Genomic DNA, 9,478 nt, shown 5'->3' with positions numbered 1-9,478 from the left:
TGGTAATCTGTTAAACCTCTCTCGCTTTAAAGCAAAAACTAAAGTCCGCGATAGACTCATCCGGGACATGTTATTTGCCGACGATGCAGCAGTTGTCACCCACACCCAGGAAGAACTGCAAACGTTGATGAACCGCTTTTCAATGGCCTGTGAGGATTTTGGCTTGACTATTAGCCTAAAGAAAACAAACGTTCTAAGCCAGGATACTTCCACAGCGCCAACTATAGCCATCGACGACTACCAACTAGACGTCGTCCATCAGTTCACTTACCTGGAATCTACCATTACTGACAACCTTTCCTTGGATGATGAGTTAGATAAGAGGATCGGAAAGGCTACTTCCACTCTTGCTCGACTTTCAAAAAGAGTTTGGACAAACCCCTCACTGAAAACTAGTACCAAAATGGCAGTATACAACGCCTGCATAATCAGCACCTTGCTGTACGGTAGCGAGTCGTGGACAACGTATTCCAGGCTGGAAATAAGGGTCAACACCTTTCATCCGCGATGTCTGCGCTGCATCCTGGGCATTTCATGGCAGGACAAGATGCCTAACACCGAAACCTGTCTCGGGCGAACCTACCAAGCATGTTCACTATGCTTCGACAGCGCAGGTTACGCTGGCTCGGGCATGTGCGTCGAATGGATGACGGACGTATTCCCAAGGACATCTTGTATGGAGAATTGAGATCTGGGAAACGAAGCGCTTGGCGCCTATAACTTCGATTCAAGGATGTCGTTAAAAGAGACATGAAGGCCCTTGATATTGACGTGCGATCTTGGGAAGACCTAGCAGTAGACCGACCCAGATGGAGGTCCACACTACTTAGATAGATCAAGTCAGGGAAAGAAAAGCTTGTGCATGCAGCAGAAAACAAATGCACACAACGAAAGCAGCGCCTAAACCCCGAAAGATCAGAAACCATTCACAGATGTGACTATTGCGGAAAAGAATGTCTTTTCAGCCACAAACGTTGCTGTCAGAGAAAGACAAAGTAGGATACAATATCCCATGGTCGTCTGCGACCGATGGAGGCCTACTACTTGTCTTAATTTTCAACGTAAGAAAAGCACCCCAGGATCAATATTTCTTAAACCCGGGTCAGTATCGTTACAACAGAAGTTATAATGCTCATGTGAGTTTTTAATTTGTGAATTTTAAGTTTCTTATTTTTCGAACCAAAAACAGATGTTTATTACATTTTTGGGAGTTGATTATAATCAACTCTCCTATGCAGTTACTCTGGCAAACCGAAAGTGTAACAGTGTTTGGACCTGAGCACAAATCATCACCGCTGACAAGATTTAGTTCTTGAAAATAATCGATAAATTCGATGTAATGTATCTTGAAGCATTGCTTTTTAAGAAACTTATTTATGAATACCTTTAAAATAGTCAGATATTAAATAGTACGAACAATTTAGGTATTTTTTGCAGTCGTATGTATTCATACGCCAGAGTTTAATGAAGTCTCGTTCAACCATCGGTTGTCTCCGTAAGTTTACATCAATATCTATACTTACCTGCATCAACTTTTTGCATTTTCCCCGAGCTGCCTACGATCATGCCTGAACTTTTGAGACCACCCCTGTGGTATCATCTAGTGTTTACCCATAATGCACAAGCATACTTCCGTTTCAGTTTTGTTCGGGCATTCGAGAAGAAAAGCCGCGTGTTTTTCTTCGATTAAAATTTCTTAAGCCTGCGGTCTTAAAATGTCTGATTCATTTAAAATTTGCGTAAAATGTAATAGAGAAATGACCGTTTTGGATGATCACGCAGAGTGCTATAGACACAGAGTTTGCAACGAAGCATTTCCATGCGAAGTTTGCAGTAAGTGGTCAGAGGAAAAACGGACGTTGATCAGAAAGATGATCGAGCGAAAGAAATCTGAAGCGGGGAGAAAGTCAGCTACATTGCCAAATCCAGAAGTTCCCTCTGTGGGGAATAGTGGCAATCGTTCTGATAGTCAAGTTTCCTCTGCGGGAAACGTAGCTGCATCAGAAATTCTTTCTCCGACAGAAATGAGTCAAAATGGCGGCGACTTGAGGCAGGGTTCAGTCCCACCTCAAGTAGGTAATTTTCCGCCTTTCGTGTTGGGGAATTTCGAAGCCCAATGGCAGCAATATCAAGAGAATTGCATGAAAAGGTTGATTGACGCTAGAATTAAAGAGTTGGTCCAGGATTCGAATAAACAACCGACTATTGCTATTACGTCTGATGTTCGTTCAGACAGGGCGTGTAACAGGTTCGATAGATTTCGACCGTCAGATGATCAACGCTCCAGAGAATCGGATGACGATGATCTGGTAAGCCACAGAGGTGAAACTGATCAAGTCTTAAGCAATTCACTTGATGATGTTATTGATGTTCACGAGGATAATCGTTCAGAGTTTGATAACTCTGTCTTGGGTTCAGTACATACGCATGACACAGACTCTAATGGTTCATGCATGGTAGACTGGAAAAATTTTGTTAAAAAAGTGTCTACAGAACTGAACATCAACTCAGTTGATGCCTCTGAAACTCAGAGCCGAGCCTTCAAATCATACATGTCAAATCGTTTGATTGGGACAAAATCATCTAACCCACAACAGTCTTTGCCTATGGATGGGTACATTTTAAACACATTAACAGATGTTGATGAAGAATTCCAGCGAAAAGGTGCGATTCGGACTTATAAAGCATCAGATGATGAAAAATACCGAGTCGCTTCTTCCGACTTTGACAAGTACTGCACAACGCCGCGCCTTGATGACAACATTGAGGACAGCAGTTTTACAACAGGGAGAAAAGGAAACAAAAATTCTTACCGTTTCCGCAACCCTATGTTGCATTCACGCAACAATGAGTTATGGAAGATAGATCAAGGATCTCGACTTCTTCTAAGAGAGTTGACATATGCCTCTCTAATTACGTCCTACGTTGATAACGTTGTATCTGATGAGGACAAGACAGAGGCCCTACAAGCACTCATGCAGGTGTTCAAGTCAATGGCTGATGTTACTTCCCGCATGTTAGTGGGTGCAGTTGCAGCCCGCAGAGCCATTCACATTGATGATTTGGCTTTTAAAAACAAAGCAACTGAAAACAAACTCCTTGTACAGACAACTCTGAATCCTAAGCTCTTTTGTGGGAAGTATTTTGATATTCTTCACGCAAGTGCAGAAAGTATGCGCGATGCTAAAGAAACACAGCACCTGAGGGGTTCAAAGCAGAGAGATGGTTCAGCCCTCAGTTCTGCAAGGAAAAGAAAGAGAGATGATTCAGTGGGCACCTCGGAACCGAAAGAACAGCAGTCATCCTTTGCAAAGAAGGGAAAGTTTGCTGCAGAAAAGAATCAAAAGACTACTATAGGAAGAGGACGACATTTCAATTCAAGAGGTTCCTTCAGAGGTCAAACTCGTGCACAAGATCGTTTGGGGTTTCGTCCCCCAAAGTAATTTTGACGGATCAATTAGAGACTCGACTCGAGTTGCAGAAATCAGCCAAAGTAGGCTGTCGGATCATTTCGTACCACAGGGAGTGGATGAAAATTACATCCGACGATTGGATTTTAAAAATAGTCCAGGAAGGACTCAAACTTGTGTTCATAAAACACCCTCCAAATACAGGAGTAAGAATAACAAATGTACAAGATGTCGTCCAAAGACAATGTATTTTAGAAGAAATAGAAAGTTTATTAGAAAAGCATGCCATAGAGATTGTTCCCAAGACCCAGGAAGGTCAGGGGTTTTTCAGCACCTTTTTTGTTGTTCCAAAACGAGACGGAGGTTACCGTCCGATTCTCAATTTGAAACCGTTAAATATATTTCTCCAAAATCAACATTTCAAGATGGAGTCTCTAAGGTCAATAATACAGGCTCTGAATGTAGGAGACTGGGTGGCATCAATAGATCTAAAGGATGCATATCTACATGTTCCAATTTATCCAGAAGACAGGAAATACCTCAGGTTTTGCATAGACAATATCCATTATCAATTCAGGTCAATGCCCTTCGGTCTAGCAACAGCCCCAAGAGTGTTTACGAAATTAATGGGGGCAATAGGTGCACATCTAAGAAGTCAACAGATTTCCATTTATATGTACCTGGACGATTGGCTTCTCAAAAATGCAGATCGAATGACATTAGTTCATCAACTAAGGAGAACTTTGTTTCTGCTGATGGACTTGGGCCTGGTAATAAATCAATCCAAGTCAATTCTGCAGCCAACGCAACAGATAACTTATCTTGGAGCACTATTCAACCTCCAACAGGGTATGGTCTACCCCAGTTTGGACCGTTTTCTCAGTCTGTTTGGGGCAATTTCTACCATGGTTATGGAATCTTTTATCCCAGCACGTACATTCCTCAGAGTCCTTGGTTTAATGGCAGCCTGTATAGATTTGGTACCTCTTGCCAGACTCAAGATGCGTCCCATTCAGTTCTGCCTTCTGTCCCAGTGGCGTCCACATGTGGACGAACTGGATCATCTGATTCAAATGGACAGTTTCCTCATCCCACATCTTCTCTGGTGGATAGAGAGAGGGAATGTTCTGGCAGGAATGTCTATTCTGAGCTTCAGAGCAGACCTAACCTTGTGGACGGATGCATCAACTTACGGGTGGGGAGCTCACCTAGAGGATCGCAATGTGTCGGGGAAATGGACGGTGATAGAACAGTCATCACATATAAATCTGTTGGAACTCAGTGCAGTGGAGAATGCACTTCATCACTTCAGGGACAATGTCAAACACAGGCAAGTCTTGCTGAGGACAGACAATTCAACAGTAGTGTCTTACATCAATCGCCAAGGGGGGACAAAGTCTGCAGCCCTATGCGTGATGACATGGAGGATTCTGCATTGGTGTCACCTTCTCGGGATACAGCTCAAAGCAGCTCACATTCCAGGGAAAAAGAATGTAATAGCGGATCAGTTGTCCAGAGGGCGACAAATTCCCAAGATGACAGAATGGAGTCTCAACCAAGAAATAGTTCAGCAGATTTTTCGAGTTTTTCCCACTCCAAACATAGATTTATTCGCAACAAGGGAAAACCGGAAACTAGCAGTGTTTTGTTCTCCGTTTCCAGACCCCTTGGCATGGGAATGCGATGCGCTAGCTGTCGATTGGACAGGAATGTTTGCATATGCATTTCCGCCTCCCATATTAATTCCGAAAGTACTCAGGAAAGTGGAACAGGAGTCGTGTGTTCTTCTCCTCATCGCTCCGTTTTCACCAAGACAGTCATGGTTTCCAGACCTACTACATCTATTGGTCGACATTCCAAGGGAACTTCCAATAATAAGAGACATGTTGACTCAAAGAAGAGGGCAGTTCATTCATCCAAGTCCAGAAAGGCTGCATCTGGCGGTTTGGAAAATTTCAAACAACAAAGAACAGAGAATAGATTTTCTGAGAAAGCTAAGTCATTTATCTTCAACTCACGAAGACAGTCAAGAAGAAAAATGTATGATGCTAGAATACGAATCTATAAGGAATGGTGTGCCAAGAACCAAAAGGATTCAGTTGAGGCCACTGTAGCTGATTTAGCAGACTTCTTCATCTATTTGCATGAAGAACGTAATTGTAAGCCAAATACTTTAATGGGTTATAGGTCAGCGATAGCATCTATGCATAAGGGTTGGAGCAATAGTTCTGTCAGTAACAACACTGATCTGTCAAAGTTATTAAAAGGAATATACAATTCTGAACCTAATGTACGACCATTACTTCCAAATTGGGACTTGCCGACTGTTCTTTGGAAGTTGTGTGACTCCCCATTTGAACCGATGAATTCATGCGATATGAAGTACCTTACATGGAAGACAGTGTTCCTTGTGGCTCTGGCAACAACATCAAGAGTAAGCGAAATTCAAGCTCTTTCAATTGGAGAGTCACATTTACGTCTTGAGCAGAATGGAATACGTTTATTACCAAATATACAGTTTTTAGCCAAAACTCAGAGATTAGGAAAGCCATGGAAACCAATATTCATACCAGAGTTTAATAGCTTTGCAACAGACAGTAGAGACTTGCTTTTGTGTCCTTGTAGAGCACTTAAAATGTACCTAAAAAGGACAGAGTCTTCTCGTGGTGATGAAAAGTGTTTATTCTTGACTTACAAATCGGACTCGCAAAAACCAGCATCCAAGAATTCAATTTCAAGATGGATTGTGTCACTAGTAAAGTTTGTGTATGAACATAACAGTGAGACCTTATCTCATGTGCGTGCACATGATACAAGACGATTGGCAACTTCATGGGCCCTTTTCAATGGTGCAACTCTAGAAGAAATTCTACAGACAGCTCATTGGGCAACAGAAAACACATTTACTTCATTCTATATGAGAGATGTTCCTCAAGGAGAAGCTCGCTTTGCCAAGTCATCAGTTCTTGATACATCGAGATGGGCAAAAGAAAAAGAACAAAAATAGAATATCTTTTTGGGTGAGTGTATTCTTTATTTTACTATTATATGATAGTGATTGTAATCTCCCGCCCAATATTTCTGCTACAAATTCTGCAAAAAGTTGATGCAGGTAAGTATAGATATTGATGTAAACTGGAGGTTTTTAAAGGTAAAACCCCTGTTTACGAGATATCTATACTTACCTGCATCACCCACCCCTGTTCATTGGGTCCTAGTTGTGTAGGCCCTCACAAAACTGAAACGGAAGTATGCTTGTGCATTATGGGTAAACACTAGATGATACCACAGGTGGTCTCAAAAGTTCAGGCATGATCGTAGGCAGCTCGGGGAAAATGCAAAAAGTTGATGCAGGTAAGTATAGATATCTCGTAAACAGGGGTTTTACCTTTAAAAACCTCCAATCTCCGGCAAGCAGAGAGTCATTTTCTATATTTAGAGGTCGCGTCATCAAGCTATCACTTGACCTGGTGTACACATTATCTTGCTTGTTGGAGATTAACGGAGACAGCCGACCATCTGGTTGAACGAGACTAGAGTTCATTATTGCTTGGATCCATACATTTTTTTTAATATTTCGATTACTTATACATAGTTTGATGGAATTAATTCTTTCTTTAATCATTACCCAACACGATTCATACCGGGTTTTTCTCAAAATTCTTGTCGGAAAAGTCCGAGAATTCATATTATAAAAATGTGCATAATCCAAAGACAGATTATAAACTACTTGCCAAGCAAATTAACATGTCGCTGATTTTAAAATGAATCTAAATAATCGATAAAATCAACTCCCGTCAGTACTTTAGTACTTTGATTAGATAAATCCTAGTTGCTGAATAGAGGATGTTTTACTAATTCCTTTTTATGTCGAAAGTGAGAAATAGCCAAAACGAAAGCTAGATGTATAGTTATGTGTTTTATTGAATAGAAGCTTACACATATGAGTGCTAAAACTTACATTTTACGCCATTCTAAGAAAAAAAAAATCAGAAACTAGCTGTATTTCGCTAATTTATTACCCAAATTAGAATCGTTTCCCTTCCTTATCCCGCTGCTGTGTCAGATAAGCTTATTTCGCTCTGAGTTGGTTCAATTCTAATGTTCACAGATAATCTGATAAGAAAATAACTTATAAACGCAATATTGCGGATTTGATTTTTGATACTTTTGCATATATAGCCCTTGTTTCGAGCAAGGTCATTTTCGACAATATGACAAAGAGAATTTCATCATCAGGTCTATCTTTTCTTTAAATAGAAATTGATTCAGAAGTTATCGTAAAGGTGGTATTCACAGTATTTTTTACATGTTTACACAAGTGTCTCTAATAGAAAATTCATTGTAGGTTGCTGTACCCTCTCTCTCTCTCTCTCTCTCTGGTGGCATTTTTGGTGTCGTCTATAAGTGCATATATTGCATATGAGATTAGCCATTGTTTAGAGAGTCTATTAAATACACCTTTTTATTTATGTATATAATCTAACCAGGCTGAAGCTAGCAGCCACTAACAGCAGCCACTAAGCCCGTAGAAGCTAGCAGCCAATAAGGAAATTCATCAAAGTACTGAGAGTACTCGAACAGAAAATTATATTTTACTTAATTATCGACATATTTTAATTAATATCAAAATGATTAAAGCTCAATAATTTGTACGAGCATTGACGACTTCAGAAGCAGTAAAGCTCGCCTGGATAAGAGTTATAAATGCGTCTTTGTGGATAGAAATGAAATACGTTTATACGGGTTTTTAGTTATGAAAATAATGTTATCATAAGTGTAGTCTTATTGATACAAATAGAAAAACTCTATGCATCGTATAAAGTGATATGCAAACGTATTATAATATAAAAGCCATGATAAATTAAAGTAAATTAAAAGGCCGCATAAAACGATACAAATACAATAAAACCAGAAGCCAATCCAATGTTGCAAGATAATTTGTTTACATCGAAGTTGAACATGTGCGTGTTTAAAAATTTATCCTCGGGCCTTTTCACTCCCCCGGAAACAACATCAATTGAAAATTAAAAAGACACCGTATTATTACGAATATGCGACAAAAGAACACCCAGCATTGTGATTTTATTCCCATAAAAAGATTGTCATATGTCGCAGTCAAAAACAGCAAAAATCATCAGGTGAAATTGGGATAATTTTCTCTCAGCCATGTTTTGACGTGAACCTTCGAAGAATACAACAATGACAATAAAAAAGGTCGGTTTAGCTCACCCGACCTTTGTCATATTTTAGCATTTCAGAATGATATAGGGGTGAAAGGCGGACCATTATCTCTTTTATCTTTGAAGTGTGCATCAAACGGATACCAGGGCAGTGTAGGGGACCTATGGGGCTACTATTTCCCGGTCTCAAATTTGGGCTGTAGGGGTACCACCAAGTGGCTCCCATGGGTTCTGGCTCATTTCAGGGTTTTATATTTCACTTGAGATTGACCACAAGAACTTGCAAACACTAGGATTAAGTAGAGGACATCAAGGGGAATTCATTATGAGCGTTAAAGGGCACCTATGATCCCTGCAAGGGTTCAGTTAGCTCACCCGACCTTTGTCATATTTTAGCATTTCAGAATGATATAGGGGTGAAAGGCGGACCATTATCTCTTTTATCTTTGAAGTGTGCATCAAACGGATACCAGGGCAGTGTAGGGGACCTATGGGGCTACTATTTTCCGGTCTCAAATTTGGGCTGTAGGGGTACCACCAAGTGGCTCCCATGGGTTCTGGCTCATTTCAGGGTTTTATATTTCACTTGAGATTGACCACAAGAACTTGCAAACACTAGGATTAAGTAGAGGACCTGAAGGGGTATTCATTATGAGCGTTAAAGGGCACCTATGATCCCTGCAAGGGTTCAGTTAGCTCACCCGACCTTTGTCATATTTTAGCATTTCAGAATGATATAGGGGTGAAAGGCGGACCATTATCTCTTTTATCTTTGAAGTGTGCATCAAACGGATACCAGGGCAGTGTAAGGGACCTATGGGGCTACTATTTCCCGGTCTCAAATTTGGGCTGTAGGGGTACCACCAAGTGGCTCCCATGGGTTCT

Source organism: Magallana gigas, chromosome 6 (genome assembly GCF_963853765.1).
Source record: "Magallana gigas chromosome 6, xbMagGiga1.1, whole genome shotgun sequence".
NCBI classification, from domain to species: Eukaryota; Metazoa; Mollusca; class Bivalvia; order Ostreida; family Ostreidae; genus Magallana; species Magallana gigas.
This window is presented reverse-complemented; position numbering follows the sequence as displayed.